Source organism: Rhinoderma darwinii, unplaced genomic scaffold (genome assembly GCF_050947455.1).
Source record: "Rhinoderma darwinii isolate aRhiDar2 unplaced genomic scaffold, aRhiDar2.hap1 Scaffold_935, whole genome shotgun sequence".
Lineage (NCBI taxonomy): Eukaryota > Metazoa > Chordata > Amphibia > Anura > Rhinodermatidae > Rhinoderma > Rhinoderma darwinii.
The window spans coordinates 75-26,611 of NW_027464509.1; the positions used below are offsets into that span (position 1 = coordinate 75).

The following is a 26,537-nucleotide window of genomic DNA, read 5'->3' on the forward strand; positions in this document are numbered from 1 at the left end:
CACAGAAACACAGACGACACACAACAAGAGGTGGCAATCTATTCATTAATTGCATTTAATCAATGAGCTCATTATCACTCATGCATTGTCCAACAGGTGTTGAAATAATGGGATTAAAAGGGGAGATCCCTTCAGAAAGACAGAAACAATAGCAAAGACAAAAAACACTTTTGGAATCTGCTTTTAGTCAACACATAAGGAAAGGGTGCACCGGTCCTGGAAATACTGCAATACCAGGTCAATGCGTGGAGTGGACAGAGCAAGCTCTATTTCCATCTCCCTGTTCTAAAAATCCATTTAATATATGGTCCCCAGATAGGGGACGTATCAGATATTAAACTGATAAGAACAGATACTACACTTGATCTTAGCCAAAAGGCCGAGAAGCGATAACCCGAACGGGCCGCGCGTTGCCCGAGCCTGCCCGATACTGCTGTTCAGCCCTTGCAGCGATTCAGCCTACTTCTAGGCAATTCCATGGGGCCCTGCAGGCTCACACACTCACAGCTACACGGGAGGTGAATAAAGGCCGGAGAGGAAGCCAGACAGGATTTGCTTCTTTTGCTTGCACCACAATGCAGTGCTGAAAGAGGAGGAATCTACATAAAAACGCCTTCCTGGCAACGCCCAAATGCCCTGCTGCCATGCAGATAAACACTGGCAGCGGCAGCAAGTGCATGCCCACAGCCACCCCTTGTTCCTTCACACCTTGTATCAGCTGTAATCCAGTCCAGTCCAGTGCTGCCTGCTGAGCAGCACTGACCAACACTGCCTGGGCCCAGGCTTTTATCTCTGAGGCCCCATTATGATGTCAGAAAGCTGGCTCTGGAATCCTGAGGGCTCCACTATGACACGTGCAAAGTTCCGTCTGAACTTTATATAAGACGGTGAGGCTCAGTCAGTCACTCAGTGTTGCCTGAGAGGGCAACACTGCAACAGCCGGCCGCCAGGCTGTCTTTTTTTTGCACAGCTAGTTGCCTCCAGGAGGCCACAAGAGGGAGACAAGGGACTGCAAAATGGAAAATAGGCATCCACCAACTTTACAGACAACTTCTCCTTGCTCCTACAACCTCCATCCTTGCACAGTTTGTTATTCTTCTAGGTAACATAGTAACAAATCCAAATTGCTGCTCTCTTTGTAGGCAAGCAAGGCTTTGTTGCAACTGCAATTCTTACTTCTTCTTGAAATGTAGGGACGACAGTACATTCCATCACATCCATCTAGTGTACACAGGTAGGTCCATTGTGGCGGGCAGGCGAGCGGGCGGGCTGCTTTATTGGCTGTTTGCTGTTCCCCTACTCCACTCCACTATTTGACTGTTGTGCTGCATCAATCAATCAATCAATCAATCAATCAATCAATCAATCAATCAATCAATCAATCAGTGGCTGGCTCAGGTGCAGCTCTTTAACTTACCTAAAAGGGAGGGCGGAGAGAAGACAAGGAAGGTGAATGAGGTGTTCCAATGTGAAATGCCGGAAACACAGAAACACAGACGACACACAACAAGAGGTGGCAATCTATTCATTAATTGCATTTAATCAATGAGCTCATTATCACTCATGCATTGTCCAACAGGTGTTGAAATAATGGGATTAAAAGGGGAGATCCCTTCAGAAAGACAGAAACAATAGCAAAGACAAAAAACACTTTTGGAATCTGCTTTTAGTCAACACATAAGGAAAGGGTGCACCGGTCCTGGAAATACTGCAATACCAGGTCAATGCGTGGAGTGGACAGAGCAAGCTCTATTTCCATCTCCCTGTTCTAAAAATCCATTTAATATATGGTCCCCAGATAGGGGACGTATCAGATATTAAACTGATAAGAACAGATACTACACTTGATCTTAGCCAAAAGGCCGAGAAGCGATAACCCGAACGGGCCGCGCGTTGCCCGAGCCTGCCCGATACTGCTGTTCAGCCCTTGCAGCGATTCAGCCTACTTCTAGGCAATTCCATGGGGCCCTGCAGGCTCACACACTCACAGCTACACGGGAGGTGAATAAAGGCCGGAGAGGAAGCCAGACAGGATTTGCTTCTTTTGCTTGCACCACAATGCAGTGCTGAAAGAGGAGGAATCTACATAAAAACGCCTTCCTGGCAACGCCCAAATGCCCTGCTGCCATGCAGATAAACACTGGCAGCGGCAGCAAGTGCATGCCCACAGCCACCCCTTGTTCCTTCACACCTTGTATCAGCTGTAATCCAGTCCAGTCCAGTGCTGCCTGCTGAGCAGCACTGACCAACACTGCCTGGGCCCAGGCTTTTATCTCTGAGGCCCCATTATGATGTCAGAAAGCTGGCTCTGGAATCCTGAGGGCTCCACTATGACACGTGCAAAGTTCCGTCTGAACTTTATATAAGACGGTGAGGCTCAGTCAGTCACTCAGTGTTGCCTGAGAGGGCAACACTGCAACAGCCGGCCGCCAGGCTGTCTTTTTTTTGCACAGCTAGTTGCCTCCAGGAGGCCACAAGAGGGAGACAAGGGACTGCAAAATGGAAAATAGGCATCCACCAACTTTACAGACAACTTCTCCTTGCTCCTACAACCTCCATCCTTGCACAGTTTGTTATTCTTCTAGGTAACATAGTAACAAATCCAAATTGCTGCTCTCTTTGTAGGCAAGCAAGGCTTTGTTGCAACTGCAATTCTTACTTCTTCTTGAAATGTAGGGACGACAGTACATTCCATCACATCCATCTAGTGTACACAGGTAGGTCCATTGTGGCGGGCAGGCGAGCGGGCGGGCTGCTTTATTGGCTGTTTGCTGTTCCCCTACTCCACTCCACTATTTGACTGTTGTGCTGCATCAATCAATCAATCAATCAATCAATCAATCAATCAATCAATCAATCAATCAATCAGTGGCTGGCTCAGGTGCAGCTCTTTAACTTACCTAAAAGGGAGGGCGGAGAGAAGACAAGGAAGGTGAATGAGGTGTTCCAATGTGAAATGCCGGAAACACAGAAACACAGACGACACACAACAAGAGGTGGCAATCTATTCATTAATTGCATTTAATCAATGAGCTCATTATCACTCATGCATTGTCCAACAGGTGTTGAAATAATGGGATTAAAAGGGGAGATCCCTTCAGAAAGACAGAAACAATAGCAAAGACAAAAAACACTTTTGGAATCTGCTTTTAGTCAACACATAAGGAAAGGGTGCACCGGTCCTGGAAATACTGCAATACCAGGTCAATGCGTGGAGTGGACAGAGCAAGCTCTATTTCCATCTCCCTGTTCTAAAAATCCATTTAATATATGGTCCCCAGATAGGGGACGTATCAGATATTAAACTGATAAGAACAGATACTACACTTGATCTTAGCCAAAAGGCCGAGAAGCGATAACCCGAACGGGCCGCGCGTTGCCCGAGCCTGCCCGATACTGCTGTTCAGCCCTTGCAGCGATTCAGCCTACTTCTAGGCAATTCCATGGGGCCCTGCAGGCTCACACACTCACAGCTACACGGGAGGTGAATAAAGGCCGGAGAGGAAGCCAGACAGGATTTGCTTCTTTTGCTTGCACCACAATGCAGTGCTGAAAGAGGAGGAATCTACATAAAAACGCCTTCCTGGCAACGCCCAAATGCCCTGCTGCCATGCAGATAAACACTGGCAGCGGCAGCAAGTGCATGCCCACAGCCACCCCTTGTTCCTTCACACCTTGTATCAGCTGTAATCCAGTCCAGTCCAGTGCTGCCTGCTGAGCAGCACTGACCAACACTGCCTGGGCCCAGGCTTTTATCTCTGAGGCCCCATTATGATGTCAGAAAGCTGGCTCTGGAATCCTGAGGGCTCCACTATGACACGTGCAAAGTTCCGTCTGAACTTTATATAAGACGGTGAGGCTCAGTCAGTCACTCAGTGTTGCCTGAGAGGGCAACACTGCAACAGCCGGCCGCCAGGCTGTCTTTTTTTTGCACAGCTAGTTGCCTCCAGGAGGCCACAAGAGGGAGACAAGGGACTGCAAAATGGAAAATAGGCATCCACCAACTTTACAGACAACTTCTCCTTGCTCCTACAACCTCCATCCTTGCACAGTTTGTTATTCTTCTAGGTAACATAGTAACAAATCCAAATTGCTGCTCTCTTTGTAGGCAAGCAAGGCTTTGTTGCAATTGCAATTCTTACTTCTTCTTGAAATGTAGGGACGACAGTACATTCCATCACATCCATCTAGTGTACACAGGTAGGTCCATTGTGGCGGGCAGGCGAGCGGGCGGGCTGCTTTATTGGCTGTTTGCTGTTCCCCTACTCCACTCCACTATTTGACTGTTGTGCTGCATCAATCAATCAATCAATCAGTGGCTGGCTCAGGTGCAGCTCTTTAACTTACCTAAAAGGGAGGGCGGAGAGAAGACAAGGAAGGTGAATGAGGTGTTCCAATGTGAAATGCCGGAAACACAGAAACACAGACGACACACAACAAGAGGTGGCAATCTATTCATTAATTGCATTTAATCAATGAGCTCATTATCACTCATGCATTGTCCAACAGGTGTTGAAATAATGGGATTAAAAGGGGAGATCCCTTCAGAAAGACAGAAACAATAGCAAAGACAAAAAACACTTTTGGAATCTGCTTTTAGTCAACACATAAGGAAAGGGTGCACCGGTCCTGGAAATACTGCAATACCAGGTCAATGCGTGGAGTGGACAGAGCAAGCTCTATTTCCATCTCCCTGTTCTAAAAATCCATTTAATATATGGTCCCCAGATAGGGGACGTATCAGATATTAAACTGATAAGAACAGATACTACACTTGATCTTAGCCAAAAGGCCGAGAAGCGATAACCCGAACGGGCCGCGCGTTGCCCGAGCCTGCCCGATACTGCTGTTCAGCCCTTGCAGCGATTCAGCCTACTTCTAGGCAATTCCATGGGGCCCTGCAGGCTCACACACTCACAGCTACACGGGAGGTGAATAAAGGCCGGAGAGGAAGCCAGACAGGATTTGCTTCTTTTGCTTGCACCACAATGCAGTGCTGAAAGAGGAGGAATCTACATAAAAACGCCTTCCTGGCAACGCCCAAATGCCCTGCTGCCATGCAGATAAACACTGGCAGCGGCAGCAAGTGCATGCCCACAGCCACCCCTTGTTCCTTCACACCTTGTATCAGCTGTAATCCAGTCCAGTCCAGTGCTGCCTGCTGAGCAGCACTGACCAACACTGCCTGGGCCCAGGCTTTTATCTCTGAGGCCCCATTATGATGTCAGAAAGCTGGCTCTGGAATCCTGAGGGCTCCACTATGACACGTGCAAAGTTCCGTCTGAACTTTATATAAGACGGTGAGGCTCAGTCAGTCACTCAGTGTTGCCTGAGAGGGCAACACTGCAACAGCCGGCCGCCAGGCTGTCTTTTTTTTGCACAGCTAGTTGCCTCCAGGAGGCCACAAGAGGGAGACAAGGGACTGCAAAATGGAAAATAGGCATCCACCAACTTTACAGACAACTTCTCCTTGCTCCTACAACCTCCATCCTTGCACAGTTTGTTATTCTTCTAGGTAACATAGTAACAAATCCAAATTGCTGCTCTCTTTGTAGGCAAGCAAGGCTTTGTTGCAACTGCAATTCTTACTTCTTCTTGAAATGTAGGGACGACAGTACATTCCATCACATCCATCTAGTGTACACAGGTAGGTCCATTGTGGCGGGCAGGCGAGCGGGCGGGCTGCTTTATTGGCTGTTTGCTGTTCCCCTACTCCACTCCACTATTTGACTGTTGTGCTGCATCAATCAATCAATCAATCAGTGGCTGGCTCAGGTGCAGCTCTTTAACTTACCTAAAAGGGAGGGCGGAGAGAAGACAAGGAAGGTGAATGAGGTGTTCCAATGTGAAATGCCGGAAACACAGAAACACAGACGACACACAACAAGAGGTGGCAATCTATTCATTAATTGCATTTAATCAATGAGCTCATTATCACTCATGCATTGTCCAACAGGTGTTGAAATAATGGGATTAAAAGGGGAGATCCCTTCAGAAAGACAGAAACAATAGCAAAGACAAAAAACACTTTTGGAATCTGCTTTTAGTCAACACATAAGGAAAGGGTGCACCGGTCCTGGAAATACTGCAATACCAGGTCAATGCGTGGAGTGGACAGAGCAAGCTCTATTTCCATCTCCCTGTTCTAAAAATCCATTTAATATATGGTCCCCAGATAGGGGACGTATCAGATATTAAACTGATAAGAACAGATACTACACTTGATCTTAGCCAAAAGGCCGAGAAGCGATAACCCGAACGGGCCGCGCGTTGCCCGAGCCTGCCCGATACTGCTGTTCAGCCCTTGCAGCGATTCAGCCTACTTCTAGGCAATTCCATGGGGCCCTGCAGGCTCACACACTCACAGCTACACGGGAGGTGAATAAAGGCCGGAGAGGAAGCCAGACAGGATTTGCTTCTTTTGCTTGCACCACAATGCAGTGCTGAAAGAGGAGGAATCTACATAAAAACGCCTTCCTGGCAACGCCCAAATGCCCTGCTGCCATGCAGATAAACACTGGCAGCGGCAGCAAGTGCATGCCCACAGCCACCCCTTGTTCCTTCACACCTTGTATCAGCTGTAATCCAGTCCAGTCCAGTGCTGCCTGCTGAGCAGCACTGACCAACACTGCCTGGGCCCAGGCTTTTATCTCTGAGGCCCCATTATGATGTCAGAAAGCTGGCTCTGGAATCCTGAGGGCTCCACTATGACACGTGCAAAGTTCCGTCTGAACTTTATATAAGACGGTGAGGCTCAGTCAGTCACTCAGTGTTGCCTGAGAGGGCAACACTGCAACAGCCGGCCGCCAGGCTGTCTTTTTTTTGCACAGCTAGTTGCCTCCAGGAGGCCACAAGAGGGAGACAAGGGACTGCAAAATGGAAAATAGGCATCCACCAACTTTACAGACAACTTCTCCTTGCTCCTACAACCTCCATCCTTGCACAGTTTGTTATTCTTCTAGGTAACATAGTAACAAATCCAAATTGCTGCTCTCTTTGTAGGCAAGCAAGGCTTTGTTGCAACTGCAATTCTTACTTCTTCTTGAAATGTAGGGACGACAGTACATTCCATCACATCCATCTAGTGTACACAGGTAGGTCCATTGTGGCGGGCAGGCGAGCGGGCGGGCTGCTTTATTGGCTGTTTGCTGTTCCCCTACTCCACTCCACTATTTGACTGTTGTGCTGCATCAATCAATCAATCAATCAGTGGCTGGCTCAGGTGCAGCTCTTTAACTTACCTAAAAGGGAGGGCGGAGAGAAGACAAGGAAGGTGAATGAGGTGTTCCAATGTGAAATGCCGGAAACACAGAAACACAGACGACACACAACAAGAGGTGGCAATCTATTCATTAATTGCATTTAATCAATGAGCTCATTATCACTCATGCATTGTCCAACAGGTGTTGAAATAATGGGATTAAAAGGGGAGATCCCTTCAGAAAGACAGAAACAATAGCAAAGACAAAAAACACTTTTGGAATCTGCTTTTAGTCAACACATAAGGAAAGGGTGCACCGGTCCTGGAAATACTGCAATACCAGGTCAATGCGTGGAGTGGACAGAGCAAGCTCTATTTCCATCTCCCTGTTCTAAAAATCCATTTAATATATGGTCCCCAGATAGGGGACGTATCAGATATTAAACTGATAAGAACAGATACTACACTTGATCTTAGCCAAAAGGCCGAGAAGCGATAACCCGAACGGGCCGCGCGTTGCCCGAGCCTGCCCGATACTGCTGTTCAGCCCTTGCAGCGATTCAGCCTACTTCTAGGCAATTCCATGGGGCCCTGCAGGCTCACACACTCACAGCTACACGGGAGGTGAATAAAGGCCGGAGAGGAAGCCAGACAGGATTTGCTTCTTTTGCTTGCACCACAATGCAGTGCTGAAAGAGGAGGAATCTACATAAAAACGCCTTCCTGGCAACGCCCAAATGCCCTGCTGCCATGCAGATAAACACTGGCAGCGGCAGCAAGTGCATGCCCACAGCCACCCCTTGTTCCTTCACACCTTGTATCAGCTGTAATCCAGTCCAGTCCAGTGCTGCCTGCTGAGCAGCACTGACCAACACTGCCTGGGCCCAGGCTTTTATCTCTGAGGCCCCATTATGATGTCAGAAAGCTGGCTCTGGAATCCTGAGGGCTCCACTATGACACGTGCAAAGTTCCGTCTGAACTTTATATAAGACGGTGAGGCTCAGTCAGTCACTCAGTGTTGCCTGAGAGGGCAACACTGCAACAGCCGGCCGCCAGGCTGTCTTTTTTTTGCACAGCTAGTTGCCTCCAGGAGGCCACAAGAGGGAGACAAGGGACTGCAAAATGGAAAATAGGCATCCACCAACTTTACAGACAACTTCTCCTTGCTCCTACAACCTCCATCCTTGCACAGTTTGTTATTCTTCTAGGTAACATAGTAACAAATCCAAATTGCTGCTCTCTTTGTAGGCAAGCAAGGCTTTGTTGCAACTGCAATTCTTACTTCTTCTTGAAATGTAGGGACGACAGTACATTCCATCACATCCATCTAGTGTACACAGGTAGGTCCATTGTGGCGGGCAGGCGAGCGGGCGGGCTGCTTTATTGGCTGTTTGCTGTTCCCCTACTCCACTCCACTATTTGACTGTTGTGCTGCATCAATCAATCAATCAATCAATCAATCAATCAGTGGCTGGCTCAGGTGCAGCTCTTTAACTTACCTAAAAGGGAGGGCGGAGAGAAGACAAGGAAGGTGAATGAGGTGTTCCAATGTGAAATGCCGGAAACACAGAAACACAGACGACACACAACAAGAGGTGGCAATCTATTCATTAATTGCATTTAATCAATGAGCTCATTATCACTCATGCATTGTCCAACAGGTGTTGAAATAATGGGATTAAAAGGGGAGATCCCTTCAGAAAGACAGAAACAATAGCAAAGACAAAAAACACTTTTGGAATCTGCTTTTAGTCAACACATAAGGAAAGGGTGCACCGGTCCTGGAAATACTGCAATACCAGGTCAATGCGTGGAGTGGACAGAGCAAGCTCTATTTCCATCTCCCTGTTCTAAAAATCCATTTAATATATGGTCCCCAGATAGGGGACGTATCAGATATTAAACTGATAAGAACAGATACTACACTTGATCTTAGCCAAAAGGCCGAGAAGCGATAACCCGAACGGGCCGCGCGTTGCCCGAGCCTGCCCGATACTGCTGTTCAGCCCTTGCAGCGATTCAGCCTACTTCTAGGCAATTCCATGGGGCCCTGCAGGCTCACACACTCACAGCTACACGGGAGGTGAATAAAGGCCGGAGAGGAAGCCAGACAGGATTTGCTTCTTTTGCTTGCACCACAATGCAGTGCTGAAAGAGGAGGAATCTACATAAAAACGCCTTCCTGGCAACGCCCAAATGCCCTGCTGCCATGCAGATAAACACTGGCAGCGGCAGCAAGTGCATGCCCACAGCCACCCCTTGTTCCTTCACACCTTGTATCAGCTGTAATCCAGTCCAGTCCAGTGCTGCCTGCTGAGCAGCACTGACCAACACTGCCTGGGCCCAGGCTTTTATCTCTGAGGCCCCATTATGATGTCAGAAAGCTGGCTCTGGAATCCTGAGGGCTCCACTATGACACGTGCAAAGTTCCGTCTGAACTTTATATAAGACGGTGAGGCTCAGTCAGTCACTCAGTGTTGCCTGAGAGGGCAACACTGCAACAGCCGGCCGCCAGGCTGTCTTTTTTTTGCACAGCTAGTTGCCTCCAGGAGGCCACAAGAGGGAGACAAGGGACTGCAAAATGGAAAATAGGCATCCACCAACTTTACAGACAACTTCTCCTTGCTCCTACAACCTCCATCCTTGCACAGTTTGTTATTCTTCTAGGTAACATAGTAACAAATCCAAATTGCTGCTCTCTTTGTAGGCAAGCAAGGCTTTGTTGCAACTGCAATTCTTACTTCTTCTTGAAATGTAGGGACGACAGTACATTCCATCACATCCATCTAGTGTACACAGGTAGGTCCATTGTGGCGGGCAGGCGAGCGGGCGGGCTGCTTTATTGGCTGTTTGCTGTTCCCCTACTCCACTCCACTATTTGACTGTTGTGCTGCATCAATCAATCAATCAATCAATCAATCAATCAATCAATCAATCAATCAATCAGTGGCTGGCTCAGGTGCAGCTCTTTAACTTACCTAAAAGGGAGGGCGGAGAGAAGACAAGGAAGGTGAATGAGGTGTTCCAATGTGAAATGCCGGAAACACAGAAACACAGACGACACACAACAAGAGGTGGCAATCTATTCATTAATTGCATTTAATCAATGAGCTCATTATCACTCATGCATTGTCCAACAGGTGTTGAAATAATGGGATTAAAAGGGGAGATCCCTTCAGAAAGACAGAAACAATAGCAAAGACAAAAAACACTTTTGGAATCTGCTTTTAGTCAACACATAAGGAAAGGGTGCACCGGTCCTGGAAATACTGCAATACCAGGTCAATGCGTGGAGTGGACAGAGCAAGCTCTATTTCCATCTCCCTGTTCTAAAAATCCATTTAATATATGGTCCCCAGATAGGGGACGTATCAGATATTAAACTGATAAGAACAGATACTACACTTGATCTTAGCCAAAAGGCCGAGAAGCGATAACCCGAACGGGCCGCGCGTTGCCCGAGCCTGCCCGATACTGCTGTTCAGCCCTTGCAGCGATTCAGCCTACTTCTAGGCAATTCCATGGGGCCCTGCAGGCTCACACACTCACAGCTACACGGGAGGTGAATAAAGGCCGGAGAGGAAGCCAGACAGGATTTGCTTCTTTTGCTTGCACCACAATGCAGTGCTGAAAGAGGAGGAATCTACATAAAAACGCCTTCCTGGCAACGCCCAAATGCCCTGCTGCCATGCAGATAAACACTGGCAGCGGCAGCAAGTGCATGCCCACAGCCACCCCTTGTTCCTTCACACCTTGTATCAGCTGTAATCCAGTCCAGTCCAGTGCTGCCTGCTGAGCAGCACTGACCAACACTGCCTGGGCCCAGGCTTTTATCTCTGAGGCCCCATTATGATGTCAGAAAGCTGGCTCTGGAATCCTGAGGGCTCCACTATGACACGTGCAAAGTTCCGTCTGAACTTTATATAAGACGGTGAGGCTCAGTCAGTCACTCAGTGTTGCCTGAGAGGGCAACACTGCAACAGCCGGCCGCCAGGCTGTCTTTTTTTTGCACAGCTAGTTGCCTCCAGGAGGCCACAAGAGGGAGACAAGGGACTGCAAAATGGAAAATAGGCATCCACAAACTTTACAGACAACTTCTCCTTGCTCCTACAACCTCCATCCTTGCACAGTTTGTTATTCTTCTAGGTAACATAGTAACAAATCCAAATTGCTGCTCTCTTTGTAGGCAAGCAAGGCTTTGTTGCAACTGCAATTCTTACTTCTTCTTGAAATGTAGGGACGACAGTACATTCCATCACATCCATCTAGTGTACACAGGTAGGTCCATTGTGGCGGGCAGGCGAGCGGGCGGGCTGCTTTATTGGCTGTTTGCTGTTCCCCTACTCCACTCCACTATTTGACTGTTGTGCTGCATCAATCAATCAATCAATCAATCAATCAATCAATCAATCAATCAATCAATCAATCAGTGGCTGGCTCAGGTGCAGCTCTTTAACTTACCTAAAAGGGAGGGCGGAGAGAAGACAAGGAAGGTGAATGAGGTGTTCCAATGTGAAATGCCGGAAACACAGAAACACAGACGACACACAACAAGAGGTGGCAATCTATTCATTAATTGCATTTAATCAATGAGCTCATTATCACTCATGCATTGTCCAACAGGTGTTGAAATAATGGGATTAAAAGGGGAGATCCCTTCAGAAAGACAGAAACAATAGCAAAGACAAAAAACACTTTTGGAATCTGCTTTTAGTCAACACATAAGGAAAGGGTGCACCGGTCCTGGAAATACTGCAATACCAGGTCAATGCGTGGAGTGGACAGAGCAAGCTCTATTTCCATCTCCCTGTTCTAAAAATCCATTTAATATATGGTCCCCAGATAGGGGACGTATCAGATATTAAACTGATAAGAACAGATACTACACTTGATCTTAGCCAAAAGGCCGAGAAGCGATAACCCGAACGGGCCGCGCGTTGCCCGAGCCTGCCCGATACTGCTGTTCAGCCCTTGCAGCGATTCAGCCTACTTCTAGGCAATTCCATGGGGCCCTGCAGGCTCACACACTCACAGCTACACGGGAGGTGAATAAAGGCCGGAGAGGAAGCCAGACAGGATTTGCTTCTTTTGCTTGCACCACAATGCAGTGCTGAAAGAGGAGGAATCTACATAAAAACGCCTTCCTGGCAACGCCCAAATGCCCTGCTGCCATGCAGATAAACACTGGCAGCGGCAGCAAGTGCATGCCCACAGCCACCCCTTGTTCCTTCACACCTTGTATCAGCTGTAATCCAGTCCAGTCCAGTGCTGCCTGCTGAGCAGCACTGACCAACACTGCCTGGGCCCAGGCTTTTATCTCTGAGGCCCCATTATGATGTCAGAAAGCTGGCTCTGGAATCCTGAGGGCTCCACTATGACACGTGCAAAGTTCCGTCTGAACTTTATATAAGACGGTGAGGCTCAGTCAGTCACTCAGTGTTGCCTGAGAGGGCAACACTGCAACAGCCGGCCGCCAGGCTGTCTTTTTTTTGCACAGCTAGTTGCCTCCAGGAGGCCACAAGAGGGAGACAAGGGACTGCAAAATGGAAAATAGGCATCCACCAACTTTACAGACAACTTCTCCTTGCTCCTACAACCTCCATCCTTGCACAGTTTGTTATTCTTCTAGGTAACATAGTAACAAATCCAAATTGCTGCTCTCTTTGTAGGCAAGCAAGGCTTTGTTGCAACTGCAATTCTTACTTCTTCTTGAAATGTAGGGACGACAGTACATTCCATCACATCCATCTAGTGTACACAGGTAGGTCCATTGTGGCGGGCAGGCGAGCGGGCGGGCTGCTTTATTGGCTGTTTGCTGTTCCCCTACTCCACTCCACTATTTGACTGTTGTGCTGCATCAATCAATCAATCAATCAATCAATCAATCAATCAATCAATCAATCAATCAATCAATCAATCAGTGGCTGGCTCAGGTGCAGCTCTTTAACTTACCTAAAAGGGAGGGCGGAGAGAAGACAAGGAAGGTGAATGAGGTGTTCCAATGTGAAATGCCGGAAACACAGAAACACAGACGACACACAACAAGAGGTGGCAATCTATTCATTAATTGCATTTAATCAATGAGCTCATTATCACTCATGCATTGTCCAACAGGTGTTGAAATAATGGGATTAAAAGGGGAGATCCCTTCAGAAAGACAGAAACAATAGCAAAGACAAAAAACACTTTTGGAATCTGCTTTTAGTCAACACATAAGGAAAGGGTGCACCGGTCCTGGAAATACTGCAATACCAGGTCAATGCGTGGAGTGGACAGAGCAAGCTCTATTTCCATCTCCCTGTTCTAAAAATCCATTTAATATATGGTCCCCAGATAGGGGACGTATCAGATATTAAACTGATAAGAACAGATACTACACTTGATCTTAGCCAAAAGGCCGAGAAGCGATAACCCGAACGGGCCGCGCGTTGCCCGAGCCTGCCCGATACTGCTGTTCAGCCCTTGCAGCGATTCAGCCTACTTCTAGGCAATTCCATGGGGCCCTGCAGGCTCACACACTCACAGCTACACGGGAGGTGAATAAAGGCCGGAGAGGAAGCCAGACAGGATTTGCTTCTTTTGCTTGCACCACAATGCAGTGCTGAAAGAGGAGGAATCTACATAAAAACGCCTTCCTGGCAACGCCCAAATGCCCTGCTGCCATGCAGATAAACACTGGCAGCGGCAGCAAGTGCATGCCCACAGCCACCCCTTGTTCCTTCACACCTTGTATCAGCTGTAATCCAGTCCAGTCCAGTGCTGCCTGCTGAGCAGCACTGACCAACACTGCCTGGGCCCAGGCTTTTATCTCTGAGGCCCCATTATGATGTCAGAAAGCTGGCTCTGGAATCCTGAGGGCTCCACTATGACACGTGCAAAGTTCCGTCTGAACTTTATATATGACGGTGAGGCTCAGTCAGTCACTCAGTGTTGCCTGAGAGGGCAACACTGCAACAGCCGGCCGCCAGGCTGTCTTTTTTTTGCACAGCTAGTTGCCTCCAGGAGGCCACAAGAGGGAGACAAGGGACTGCAAAATGGAAAATAGGCATCCACCAACTTTACAGACAACTTCTCCTTGCTCCTACAACCTCCATCCTTGCACAGTTTGTTATTCTTCTAGGTAACATAGTAACAAATCCAAATTGCTGCTCTCTTTGTAGGCAAGCAAGGCTTTGTTGCAACTGCAATTCTTACTTCTTCTTGAAATGTAGGGACGACAGTACATTCCATCACATCCATCTAGTGTACACAGGTAGGTCCATTGTGGCGGGCAGGCGAGCGGGCGGGCTGCTTTATTGGCTGTTTGCTGTTCCCCTACTCCACTCCACTATTTGACTGTTGTGCTGCATCAATCAATCAATCAATCAATCAATCAATCAATCAGTGGCTGGCTCAGGTGCAGCTCTTTAACTTACCTAAAAGGGAGGGCGGAGAGAAGACAAGGAAGGTGAATGAGGTGTTCCAATGTGAAATGCCGGAAACACAGAAACACAGACGACACACAACAAGAGGTGGCAATCTATTCATTAATTGCATTTAATCAATGAGCTCATTATCACTCATGCATTGTCCAACAGGTGTTGAAATAATGGGATTAAAAGGGGAGATCCCTTCAGAAAGACAGAAACAATAGCAAAGACAAAAAACACTTTTGGAATCTGCTTTTAGTCAACACATAAGGAAAGGGTGCACAGGTCCTGGAAATACTGCAATACCAGGTCAATGCGTGGAGTGGACAGAGCAAGCTCTATTTCCATCTCCCTGTTCTAAAAATCCATTTAATATATGGTCCCCAGATAGGGGACGTATCAGATATTAAACTGATAAGAACAGATACTACACTTGATCTTAGCCAAAAGGCCGAGAAGCGATAACCCGAACGGGCCGCGCGTTGCCCAAGCCTGCCCGATACTGCTGTTCAGCCCTTGCAGCGATTCAGCCTACTTCTAGGCAATTCCATGGGGCCCTGCAGGCTCACACACTCACAGCTACACGGGAGGTGAATAAAGGCCGGAGAGGAAGCCAGACAGGATTTGCTTCTTTTGCTTGCACCACAATGCAGTGCTGAAAGAGGAGGAATCTACATAAAAACGCCTTCCTGGCAACGCCCAAATGCCCTGCTGCCATGCAGATAAACACTGGCAGCGGCAGCAAGTGCATGCCCACAGCCACCCCTTGTTCCTTCACACCTTGTATCAGCTGTAATCCAGTCCAGTCCAGTGCTGCCTGCTGAGCAGCACTGACCAACACTGCCTGGGCCCAGGCTTTTATCTCTGAGGCCCCATTATGATGTCAGAAAGCTGGCTCTGGAATCCTGAGGGCTCCACTATGACACGTGCAAAGTTCCGTCTGAACTTTATATAAGACGGTGAGGCTCAGTCAGTCACTCAGTGTTGCCTGAGAGGGCAACACTGCAACAGCCGGCCGCCAGGCTGTCTTTTTTTTGCACAGCTAGTTGCCTCCAGGAGGCCACAAGAGGGAGACAAGGGACTGCAAAATGGAAAATAGGCATCCACCAACTTTACAGACAACTTCTCCTTGCTCCTACAACCTCCATCCTTGCACAGTTTGTTATTCTTCTAGGTAACATAGTAACAAATCCAAATTGCTGCTCTCTTTGTAGGCAAGCAAGGCTTTGTTGCAACTGCAATTCTTACTTCTTCTTGAAATGTAGGGACGACAGTACATTCCATCACATCCATCTAGTGTACACAGGTAGGTCCATTGTGGCGGGCAGGCGAGCGGGCGGGCTGCTTTATTGGCTGTTTGCTGTTCCCCTACTCCACTCCACTATTTGACTGTTGTGCTGCATCAATCAATCAATCAATCAATCAATCAATCAACCAATCAGTGGCTGGCTCAGGTGCAGCTCTTTAACTTACCTAAAAGGGAGGGCGGAGAGAAGACAAGGAAGGTGAATGAGGTGTTCCAATGTGAAATGCCGGAAACACAGAAACACAGACGACACACAACAAGAGGTGGCAATCTATTCATTAATTGCATTTAATCAATGAGCTCATTATCACTCATGCATTGTCCAACAGGTGTTGAAATAATGGGATTAAAAGGGGAGATCCCTTCAGAAAGACAGAAACAATAGCAAAGACAAAAAACACTTTTGGAATCTGCTTTTAGTCAACACATAAGGAAAGGGTGCACCGGTCCTGGAAATACTGCAATACCAGGTCAATGCGTGGAGTGGACAGAGCAAGCTCTATTTCCATCTCCCTGTTCTAAAAATCCATTTAATATATGGTCCCCAGATAGGGGACGTATCAGATATTAAACTGATAAGAACAGATACTACACTTGATCTTAGCCAAAAGGCCGAGAAGCGATAACCCGAACGGGCCGCGCGTTGCCCGAGCCTGCCCGATACTGCTGTTCAGCCCTTGCAGCGATTCAGCCTACTTCTAGGCAATTCCATGGGGCCCTGCAGGCTCACACACTCACAGCTACACGGGAGGTGAATAAAGGCCGGAGAGGAAGCCAGACAGGATTTGCTTCTTTTGCTTGCACCACAATGCAGTGCTGAAAGAGGAGGAATCTACATAAAAACGCCTTCCTGGCAACGCCCAAATGCCCTGCTGCCATGCAGATAAACACTGGCAGCGGCAGCAAGTGCATGCCCACAGCCACCCCTTGTTCCTTCACACCTTGTATCAGCTGTAATCCAGTCCAGTCCAGTGCTGCCTGCTGAGCAGCACTGACCAACACTGCCTGGGCCCAGGCTTTTATCTCTGAGGCCCCATTATGATGTCAGAAAGCTGGCTCTGGAATCCTGAGGGCTCCACTATGACACGTGCAAAGTTCCGTCTGAACTTTATATAAGACGGTGAGGCTCAGTCAGTCACTCAGTGTTGCCTGAGAGGGCAACACTGCAACAGCCGGCCGCCAGGCTGTCTTTTTTTTGCACAGCTAGTTGCCTCCAGGAGGCCACAAGAGGGAGACAAGGGACTGCAAAATGGAAAATAGGCATCCACCAACTTTACAGACAACTTCTCCTTGCTCCTACAACCTCCATCCTTGCACAGTTTGTTATTCTTCTAGGTAACATAGTAACAAATCCAAATTGCTGCTCTCTTTGTAGGCAAGCAAGGCTTTGTTGCAACTGCAATTCTTACTTCTTCTTGAAATGTAGGGACGACAGTACATTCCATCACATCCATCTAGTGTACACAGGTAGGTCCATTGTGGCGGGCAGGCGAGCGGGCGGGCTGCTTTATTGGCTGTTTGCTGTTCCCCTACTCCACTCCACTATTTGACTGTTGTGCTGCATCAATCAATCAATCAATCAATCAATCAATCAATCAATCAATCAATCAGTGGCTGGCTCAGGTGCAGCTCTTTAACTTACCTAAAAGGGAGGGCGGAGAGAAGACAAGGAAGGTGAATGAGGTGTTCCAATGTGAAATGCCGGAAACACAGAAACACAGACGACACACAACAAGAGGTGGCAATCTATTCATTAATTGCATTTAATCAATGAGCTCATTATCACTCATGCATTGTCCAACAGGTGTTGAAATAATGGGATTAAAAGGGGAGATCCCTTCAGAAAGACAGAAACAATAGCAAAGACAAAAAACACTTTTGGAATCTGCTTTTAGTCAACACATAAGGAAAGGGTGCACCGGTCCTGGAAATACTGCAATACCAGGTCAATGCGTGGAGTGGACAGAGCAAGCTCTATTTCCATCTCCCTGTTCTAAAAATCCATTTAATATATGGTCCCCAGATAGGGGACGTATCAGATATTAAACTGATAAGAACAGATACTACACTTGATCTTAGCCAAAAGGCCGAGAAGCGATAACCCGAACGGGCCGCGCGTTGCCCGAGCCTGCCCGATACTGCTGTTCAGCCCTTGCAGCGATTCAGCCTACTTCTAGGAAATTCCATGGGGCCCTGCAGGCTCACACACTCACAGCTACACGGGAGGTGAATAAAGGCCGGAGAGGAAGCCAGACAGGATTTGCTTCTTTTGCTTGCACCACAATGCAGTGCTGAAAGAGGAGGAATCTACATAAAAACGCCTTCCTGGCAACGCCCAAATGCCCTGCTGCCATGCAGATAAACACTGGCAGCGGCAGCAAGTGCATGCCCACAGCCACCCCTTGTTCCTTCACACCTTGTATCAGCTGTAATCCAGTCCAGTCCAGTGCTGCCTGCTGAGCAGCACTGACCAACACTGCCTTGGCCCAGGCTTTTATCTCTGAGGCCCCATTATGATGTCAGAAAGCTGGCTCTGGAATCCTGAGGGCTCCACTATGACACGTGCAAAGTTCCGTCTGAACTTTATATAAGACGGTGAGGCTCAGTCAGTCACTCAGTGTTGCCTGAGAGGGCAACACTGCAACAGCCGGCCGCCAGGCTGTCTTTTTTTTTGCACAGCTAGTTGCCTCCAGGAGGCCACAAGAGGGAGACAAGGGACTGCAAAATGGAAAATAGGCATCCACCAACTTTACAGACAACTTCTCCTTGCTCCTACAACCTCCATCCTTGCACAGTTTGTTATTCTTCTAGGTAACATAGTAACAAATCCAAATTGCTGCTCTCTTTGTAGGCAAGCAAGGCTTTGTTGCGGCAAGCAAGGCTTTGTTGCAACTGCAATTCTTACTTCTTCTTGAAATGTAGGGACGACAGTACATTCCATCACATCCATCTAGTGTACACAGGTAGGTCCATTGTGGCGGGCAGGCGAGCGGGCGGGCTGCTTTATTGGCTGTTTGCTGTTCCCCTACTCCACTCCACTATTTGACTGTTGTGCTGCATCAATCAATCAATCAATCAATCAATCAATCAATCAATCAATCAATCAATCAATCAATCAGTGGCTGGCTCAGGTGCAGCTCTTTAACTTACCTAAAAGGGAGGGCGGAGAGAAGACAAGGAAGGTGAATGAGGTGTTCCAATGTGAAATGCCGGAAACACAGAAACACAGACGACACACAACAAGAGGTGGCAATCTATTCATTAATTGCATTTAATCAATGAGCTCATTATCACTCATGCATTGTCCAACAGGTGTTGAAATAATGGGATTAAAAGGGGAGATCCCTTCAGAAAGACAGAAACAATAGCAAAGACAAAAAACACTTTTGGAATCTGCTTTTAGTCAACACATAAGGAAAGGGTGCACCGGTCCTGGAAATACTGCAATACCAGGTCAATGCGTGGAGTGGACAGAGCAAGCTCTATTTCCATCTCCCTGTTCTAAAAATCCATTTAATATATGGTCCCCAGATAGGGGACGTATCAGATATTAAACTGATAAGAACAGATACTACACTTGATCTTAGCCAAAAGGCCGAGAAGCGATAACCCGAACGGGCCGCGCGTTGCCCGAGCCTGCCCGATACTGCTGTTCAGCCCTTGCAGCGATTCAGCCTACTTCTAGGCAATTCCATGGGGCCCTGCAGGCTCACACACTCACAGCTACACGGGAGGTGAATAAAGGCCGGAGAGGAAGCCAGACAGGATTTGCTTCTTTTGCTTGCACCACAATGCAGTGCTGAAAGAGGAGGAATCTACATAAAAACGCCTTCCTGGCAACGCCCAAATGCCCTGCTGCCATGCAGATAAACACTGGCAGCGGCAGCAAGTGCATGCCCACAGCCACCCCTTGTTCCTTCACACCTTGTATCAGCTGTAATCCAGTCCAGTCCAGTGCTGCCTGCTGAGCAGCACTGACCAACACTGCCTGGGCCCAGGCTTTTATCTCTGAGGCCCCATTATGATGTCAGAAAGCTGGCTCTGGAATCCTGAGGGCTCCACTATGACACGTGCAAAGTTCCGTCTGAACTTTATATAAGACGGTGAGGCTCAGTCAGTCACTCAGTGTTGCCTGAGAGGGCAACACTGCAACAGCCGGCCGCCAGGCTGTCTTTTTTTTGCACAGCTAGTTGCCTCCAGGAGGCCACAAGAGGGAGACAAGGGACTGCAAAATGGAAAATAGGCATCCACCAACTTTACAGACAACTTCTCCTTGCTCCTACAACCTCCATCCTTGCACAGTTTGTTATTCTTCTAGGTAACATAGTAACAAATCCAAATTGCTGCTCTCTTTGTAGGCAAGCAAGGCTTTGTTGCAACTGCAATTCTTACTTCTTCTTGAAATGTAGGGACGACAGTACATTCCATCACATCCATCTAGTGTACACAGGTAGGTCCATTGTGGCGGGCAGGCGAGCGGGCGGGCTGCTTTATTGGCTGTTTGCTGTTCCCCTACTCCACTCCACTATTTGACTGTTGTGCTGCATCAATCAATCAATCAATCAATCAATCAATCAATCAATCAATCAATCAATCAATCAGTGGCTGGCTCAGGTGCAGCTCTTTAACTTACCTAAAAGGGAGGGCGGAGAGAAGACAAGGAAGGTGAATGAGGTGTTCCAATGTGAAATGCCGGAAACACAGAAACACAGACGACACACAACAAGAGGTGGCAATCTATTCATTAATTGCATTTAATCAATGAGCGAGCTCATTATCACTCATGCATTGTCCAACAGGTGTTGAAATAATGGGATTAAAAGGGGAGATCCCTTCAGAAAGACAGAAACAATAGCAAAGACAAAAAACACTTTTGGAATCTGCTTTTAGTCAACACATAAGGAAAGGGTGCACCGGTCCTGGAAATACTGCAATACCAGGTCAATGCGTGGAGTGGACAGAGCAAGCTCTATTTCCATCTCCCTGTTCTAAAAATCCATTTAATATATGGTCCCCAGATAGGGGACGTATCAGATATTAAACTGATAAGAACAGATACTACACTTGATCTTAGCCAAAAGGCCGAGAAGCGATAACCCGAACGGGCCGCGCGTTGCCCGAGCCTGCCCGATACTGCTGTTCAGCCCTTGCAGCGATTCAGCCTACTTCTAGGCAATTCCATGGGGCCCTGCAGGCTCACACACTCACAGCTACACGGGAGGTGAATAAAGGCCGGAGAGGAAGCCAGACAGGATTTGCTTCTTTTGCTTGCACCACAATGCAGTGCTGAAAGAGGAGGAATCTACATAAAAACGCCTTCCTGGCAACGCCCAAATGCCCTGCTGCCATGCAGATAAACACTGGCAGCGGCAGCAAGTGCATGCCCACAGCCACCCCTTGTTCCTTCACACCTTGTATCAGCTGTAATCCAGTCCAGTCCAGTGCTGCCTGCTGAGCAGCACTGACCAACACTGCCTGGGCCCAGGCTTTTATCTCTGAGGCCCCATTATGATGTCAGAAAGCTGGCTCTGGAATCCTGAGGGCTCCACTATGACACGTGCAAAGTTCCGTCTGAACTTTATATAAGACGGTGAGGCTCAGTCAGTCACTCAGTGTTGCTTGAGAGGGCAACACTGCAACAGCCGGCCGCCAGGCTGTCTTTTTTTTGCACAGCTAGTTGCCTCCAGGAGGCCACAAGAGGGAGACAAGGGACTGCAAAATGGAAAATAGGCATCCACCAACTTTACAGACAACTTCTCCTTGCTCCTACAACCTCCATCCTTGCACAGTTTGTTATTCTTCTAGGTAACATAGTAACAAATCCAAATTGCTGCTCTCTTTGTAGGCAAGCAAGGCTTTGTTGCAACTGCAATTCTTACTTCTTCTTGAAATGTAGGGACGACAGTACATTCCATCACATCCATCTAGTGTACACAGGTAGGTCCATTGTGGCGGGCAGGCGAGCGGGCGGGCTGCTTTATTGGCTGTTTGCTGTTCCCCTACTCCACTCCACTATTTGACTGTTGTGCTGCATCAATCAATCAATCAATCAATCAATCAATCAATCAATCAATCAATCAATCAATCAGTGGCTGGCTCAGGTGCAGCTCTTTAACTTACCTAAAAGGGAGGGCGGAGAGAAGACAAGGAAGGTGAATGAGGTGTTCCAATGTGAAATGCCGGAAACACAGAAACACAGACGACACACAACAAGAGGTGGCAATCTATTCATTAATTGCATTTAATCAATGAGCTCATTATCACTCATGCATTGTCCAACAGGTGTTGAAATAATGGGATTAAAAGGGGAGATCCCTTCAGAAAGACAGAAACAATAGCAAAGACAAAAAACACTTTTGGAATCTGCTTTTAGTCAACACATAAGGAAAGGGTGCACCGGTCCTGGAAATACTGCAATACCAGGTCAATGCGTGGAGTGGACAGAGCAAGCTCTATTTCCATCTCCCTGTTCTAAAAATCCATTTAATATATGGTCCCCAGATAGGGGACGTATCAGATATTAAACTGATAAGAACAGATACTACACTTGATCTTAGCCAAAAGGCCGAGAAGCGATAACCCGAACGGGCCGCGCGTTGCCCGAGCCTGCCCGATACTGCTGTTCAGCCCTTGCAGCGATTCAGCCTACTTCTAGGCAATTCCATGGGGCCCTGCAGGCTCACACACTCACAGCTACACGGGAGGTGAATAAAGGCCGGAGAGGAAGCCAGACAGGATTTGCTTCTTTTGCTTGCACCACAATGCAGTGCTGAAAGAGGAGGAATCTACATAAAAACGCCTTCCTGGCAACGCCCAAATGCCCTGCTGCCATGCAGATAAACACTGGCAGCGGCAGCAAGTGCATGCCCACAGCCACCCCTTGTTCCTTCACACCTTGTATCAGCTGTAATCCAGTCCAGTCCAGTGCTGCCTGCTGAGCAGCACTGACCAACACTGCCTGGGCCCAGGCTTTTATCTCTGAGGCCCCATTATGATGTCAGAAAGCTGGCTCTGGAATCCTGAGGGCTCCACTATGACACGTGCAAAGTTCCGTCTGAACTTTATATAAGACGGTGAGGCTCAGTCAGTCACTCAGTGTTGCCTGAGAGGGCAACACTGCAACAGCCGGCCGCCAGGCTGTCTTTTTTTTGCACAGCTAGTTGCCTCCAGGAGGCCACAAGAGGGAGACAAGGGACTGCAAAATGGAAAATAGGCATCCACCAACTTTACAGACAACTTCTCCTTGCTCCTACAACCTCCATCCTTGCACAGTTTGTTATTCTTCTAGGTAACATAGTAACAAATCCAAATTGCTGCTCTCTTTGTAGGCAAGCAAGGCTTTGTTGCAACTGCAATTCTTACTTCTTCTTGAAATGTAGGGACGACAGTACATTCCATCACATCCATCTAGTGTACACAGGTAGGTCCATTGTGGCGGGCAGGCGAGCGGGCGGGCTGCTTTATTGGCTGTTTGCTGTTCCCCTACTCCACTCCACTATTTGACTGTTGTGCTGTATCAATCAATCAATCAATCAATCAATCAATCAATCAATCAATCAATCAATCAATCAATCAGTGGCTGGCTCAGGTGCAGCTCTTTAACTTACCTAAAAGGGAGGGCGGAGAGAAGACAAGGAAGGTGAATGAGGTGTTCCAATGTGAAATGCCGGAAACACAGAAACACAGACGACACACAACAAGAGGTGGCAATCTATTCATTAATTGCATTTAATCAATGAGCTCATTATCACTCATGCATTGTCCAACAGGTGTTGAAATAATGGGATTAAAAGGGGAGATCCCTTCAGAAAGACAGAAACAATAGCAAAGACAAAAAACACTTTTGGAATCTGCTTTTAGTCAACACATAAGGAAAGGGTGCACCGGTCCTGGAAATACTGCAATACCAGGTCAATGCGTGGAGTGGACAGAGCAAGCTCTATTTCCATCTCCCTGTTCTAAAAATCCATTTAATATATGGTCCCCAGATAGGGGACGTATCAGATATTAAACTGATAAGAACAGATACTACACTTGATCTTAGCCAAAAGGCCGAGAAGCGATAACCCGAACGGGCCGCGCGTTGCCCGAGCCTGCCCGATACTGCTGTTCAGCCCTTGCAGCGATTCAGCCTACTTCTAGGCAATTCCATGGGGCCCTGCAGGCTCACACACTCACAGCTACACGGGAGGTGAATAAAGGCCGGAGAGGAAGCCAGACAGGATTTGCTTCTTTTGCTTGCACCACAATGCAGTGCTGAAAGAGGAGGAATCTACATAAAAACGCCTTCCTGGCAACGCCCAAATGCCCTGCTGCCATGCAGATAAACACTGGCAGCGGCAGCAAGTGCATGCCCACAGCCACCCCTTGTTCCTTCACACCTTGTATCAGCTGTAATCCAGTCCAGTCCAGTGCTGCCTGCTGAGCAGCACTGACCAACACTGCCTGGGCCCAGGCTTTTATCTCTGAGGCCCCATTATGATGTCAGAAAGCTGGCTCTGGAATCCTGAGGGCTCCACTATGACACGTGCAAAGTTCCGTCTGAACTTTATATAAGACGGTGAGGCTCAGTCAGTCACTCAGTGTTGCCTGAGAGGGCAACACTGCAACAGCCAGCCGCCAGGCTGTCTTTTTTTTGCACAGCTAGTTGCCTCCAGGAGGCCACAAGAGGGAGACAAGGGACTGCAAAATGGAAAATAGGCATCCACCAACTTTACAGACAACTTCTCCTTGCTCCTACAACCTCCATCCTTGCACAGTTTGTTATTCTTCTAGGTAACATAGTAACAAATCCAAATTGCTGCTCTCTTTGTAGGCAAGCAAGGCTTTGTTGCAACTGCAATTCTTACTTCTTCTTGAAATGTAGGGACGACAGTACATTCCATCACATCCATCTAGTGTACACAGGTAGGTCCATTGTGGCGGGCAGGCGAGCGGGCGGGCTGCTTTATTGGCTGTTTGCTGTTCCCCTACTCCACTCCACTATTTGACTGTTGTGCTGCATCAATCAATCAATCAATCAATCAATCAATCAATCAATCAATCAATCAATCAATCAATCAGTGGCTGGCTCAGGTGCAGCTCTTTAACTTACCTAAAAGGGAGGGCGGAGAGAAGACAAGGAAGGTGAATGAGGTGTTCCAATGTGAAATGCCGGAAACACAGAAACACAGACGACACACAACAAGAGGTGGCAATCTATTCATTAATTGCATTTAATCAATGAGCTCATTATCACTCATGCATTGTCCAACAGGTGTTGAAATAATGGGATTAAAAGGGGAGATCCCTTCAGAAAGACAGAAACAATAGCAAAGACAAAAAACACTTTTGGAATCTGCTTTTAGTCAACACATAAGGAAAGGGTGCACCGGTCCTGGAAATACTGCAATACCAGGTCAATGCGTGGAGTGGACAGAGCAAGCTCTATTTCCATCTCCCTGTTCTAAAAATCCATTTAATATATGGTCCCCAGATAGGGGACGTATCAGATATTAAACTGATAAGAACAGATACTACACTTGATCTTAGCCAAAAGGCCGAGAAGCGATAACCCGAACGGGCCGCGCGTTGCCCGAGCCTGCCCGATACTGCTGTTCAGCCCTTGCAGCGATTCAGCCTACTTCTAGGCAATTCCATGGGGCCCTGCAGGCTCACACACTCACAGCTACACGGGAGGTGAATAAAGGCCGGAGAGGAAGCCAGACAGGATTTGCTTCTTTTGCTTGCACCACAATGCAGTGCTGAAAGAGGAGGAATCTACATAAAAACGCCTTCCTGGCAACGCCCAAATGCCCTGCTGCCATGCAGATAAACACTGGCAGCGGCAGCAAGTGCATGCCCACAGCCACCCCTTGTTCCTTCACACCTTGTATCAGCTGTAATCCAGTCCAGTCCAGTGCTGCCTGCTGAGCAGCACTGACCAACACTGCCTGGGCCCAGGCTTTTATCTCTGAGGCCCCATTATGATGTCAGAAAGCTGGCTCTGGAATCCTGAGGGCTCCACTATGACACGTGCAAAGTTCCGTCTGAACTTTATATAAGACGGTGAGGCTCAGTCAGTCACTCAGTGTTGCCTGAGAGGGCAACACTGCAACAGCCGGCCGCCAGGCTGTCTTTTTTTTGCACAGCTAGTTGCCTCCAGGAGGCCACAAGAGGGAGACAAGGGACTGCAAAATGGAAAATAGGCATCCACCAACTTTACAGACAACTTCTCCTTGCTCCTACAACCTCCATCCTTGCACAGTTTGTTATTCTTCTAGGTAACATAGTAACAAATCCAAATTGCTGCTCTCTTTGTAGGCAAGCAAGGCTTTGTTGCAACTGCAATTCTTACTTCTTCTTGAAATGTAGGGACGACAGTACATTCCATCACATCCATCTAGTGTACACAGGTAGGTCCATTGTGGCGGGCAGGCGAGCGGGCGGGCTGCTTTATTGGCTGTTTGCTGTTCCCCTACTCCACTCCACTATTTGACTGTTGTGCTGCATCAATCAATCAATCAATCAATCAATCAATCAATCAATCAATCAATCAATCAGTGGCTGGCTCAGGTGCAGCTCTTTAACTTACCTAAAAGGGAGGGCGGAGAGAAGACAAGGAAGGTGAATGAGGTGTTCC

The 26,537-nt window shown here is 47.9% G+C and overlaps 18 non-coding genes across 18 annotated transcripts; all 18 read right to left on the minus strand.

Moving 5' to 3' along the window:
* Positions 1-200: 200 nt before the first annotated feature.
* On the minus strand, positions 201-391 carry LOC142733092 (U2 spliceosomal RNA). The gene has a single exon (XR_012879908.1). It is a non-coding gene; the product is annotated as a U2 spliceosomal RNA (small nuclear RNA).
* Positions 392-1,683: 1,292 nt separating this feature from the next.
* Positions 1,684-1,874, minus strand: LOC142733142 (U2 spliceosomal RNA). The gene has a single exon (XR_012879953.1). It is a non-coding gene; the product is annotated as a U2 spliceosomal RNA (small nuclear RNA).
* Positions 1,875-3,166: 1,292 nt separating this feature from the next.
* Positions 3,167-3,357, minus strand: LOC142733154 (U2 spliceosomal RNA). Its single transcript, XR_012879964.1, has one exon. It is a non-coding gene; the product is annotated as a U2 spliceosomal RNA (small nuclear RNA).
* Positions 3,358-4,613: 1,256 nt separating this feature from the next.
* LOC142733166 (U2 spliceosomal RNA) lies at positions 4,614-4,804 on the minus strand. Its single transcript, XR_012879975.1, has one exon. It is a non-coding gene; the product is annotated as a U2 spliceosomal RNA (small nuclear RNA).
* Positions 4,805-6,060: 1,256 nt separating this feature from the next.
* LOC142733178 (U2 spliceosomal RNA) lies at positions 6,061-6,251 on the minus strand. The gene has a single exon (XR_012879986.1). It is a non-coding gene; the product is annotated as a U2 spliceosomal RNA (small nuclear RNA).
* A 1,256-nt stretch (positions 6,252-7,507) lies between these two features.
* LOC142733098 (U2 spliceosomal RNA) lies at positions 7,508-7,698 on the minus strand. Its single transcript, XR_012879914.1, has one exon. It is a non-coding gene; the product is annotated as a U2 spliceosomal RNA (small nuclear RNA).
* Positions 7,699-8,966: 1,268 nt separating this feature from the next.
* Positions 8,967-9,157, minus strand: LOC142733110 (U2 spliceosomal RNA). Its single transcript, XR_012879925.1, has one exon. It is a non-coding gene; the product is annotated as a U2 spliceosomal RNA (small nuclear RNA).
* A 1,288-nt stretch (positions 9,158-10,445) lies between these two features.
* On the minus strand, positions 10,446-10,636 carry LOC142733122 (U2 spliceosomal RNA). The gene has a single exon (XR_012879936.1). It is a non-coding gene; the product is annotated as a U2 spliceosomal RNA (small nuclear RNA).
* A 1,292-nt stretch (positions 10,637-11,928) lies between these two features.
* Positions 11,929-12,119, minus strand: LOC142733134 (U2 spliceosomal RNA). Its single transcript, XR_012879946.1, has one exon. It is a non-coding gene; the product is annotated as a U2 spliceosomal RNA (small nuclear RNA).
* A 1,300-nt stretch (positions 12,120-13,419) lies between these two features.
* On the minus strand, positions 13,420-13,610 carry LOC142733136 (U2 spliceosomal RNA). Its single transcript, XR_012879947.1, has one exon. It is a non-coding gene; the product is annotated as a U2 spliceosomal RNA (small nuclear RNA).
* A 1,272-nt stretch (positions 13,611-14,882) lies between these two features.
* LOC142733132 (U2 spliceosomal RNA) lies at positions 14,883-15,073 on the minus strand. Its single transcript, XR_012879944.1, has one exon. It is a non-coding gene; the product is annotated as a U2 spliceosomal RNA (small nuclear RNA).
* Positions 15,074-16,349: 1,276 nt separating this feature from the next.
* On the minus strand, positions 16,350-16,540 carry LOC142733137 (U2 spliceosomal RNA). Its single transcript, XR_012879948.1, has one exon. It is a non-coding gene; the product is annotated as a U2 spliceosomal RNA (small nuclear RNA).
* A 1,284-nt stretch (positions 16,541-17,824) lies between these two features.
* LOC142733138 (U2 spliceosomal RNA) lies at positions 17,825-18,015 on the minus strand. Its single transcript, XR_012879949.1, has one exon. It is a non-coding gene; the product is annotated as a U2 spliceosomal RNA (small nuclear RNA).
* A 1,317-nt stretch (positions 18,016-19,332) lies between these two features.
* LOC142733139 (U2 spliceosomal RNA) lies at positions 19,333-19,523 on the minus strand. The gene has a single exon (XR_012879950.1). It is a non-coding gene; the product is annotated as a U2 spliceosomal RNA (small nuclear RNA).
* A 1,296-nt stretch (positions 19,524-20,819) lies between these two features.
* On the minus strand, positions 20,820-21,010 carry LOC142733140 (U2 spliceosomal RNA). Its single transcript, XR_012879951.1, has one exon. It is a non-coding gene; the product is annotated as a U2 spliceosomal RNA (small nuclear RNA).
* Positions 21,011-22,302: 1,292 nt separating this feature from the next.
* LOC142733141 (U2 spliceosomal RNA) lies at positions 22,303-22,493 on the minus strand. Its single transcript, XR_012879952.1, has one exon. It is a non-coding gene; the product is annotated as a U2 spliceosomal RNA (small nuclear RNA).
* Positions 22,494-23,789: 1,296 nt separating this feature from the next.
* LOC142733143 (U2 spliceosomal RNA) lies at positions 23,790-23,980 on the minus strand. The gene has a single exon (XR_012879954.1). It is a non-coding gene; the product is annotated as a U2 spliceosomal RNA (small nuclear RNA).
* Positions 23,981-25,276: 1,296 nt separating this feature from the next.
* On the minus strand, positions 25,277-25,467 carry LOC142733144 (U2 spliceosomal RNA). Its single transcript, XR_012879955.1, has one exon. It is a non-coding gene; the product is annotated as a U2 spliceosomal RNA (small nuclear RNA).
* Between the last annotated feature and the right edge of the window lie 1,070 nt (positions 25,468-26,537).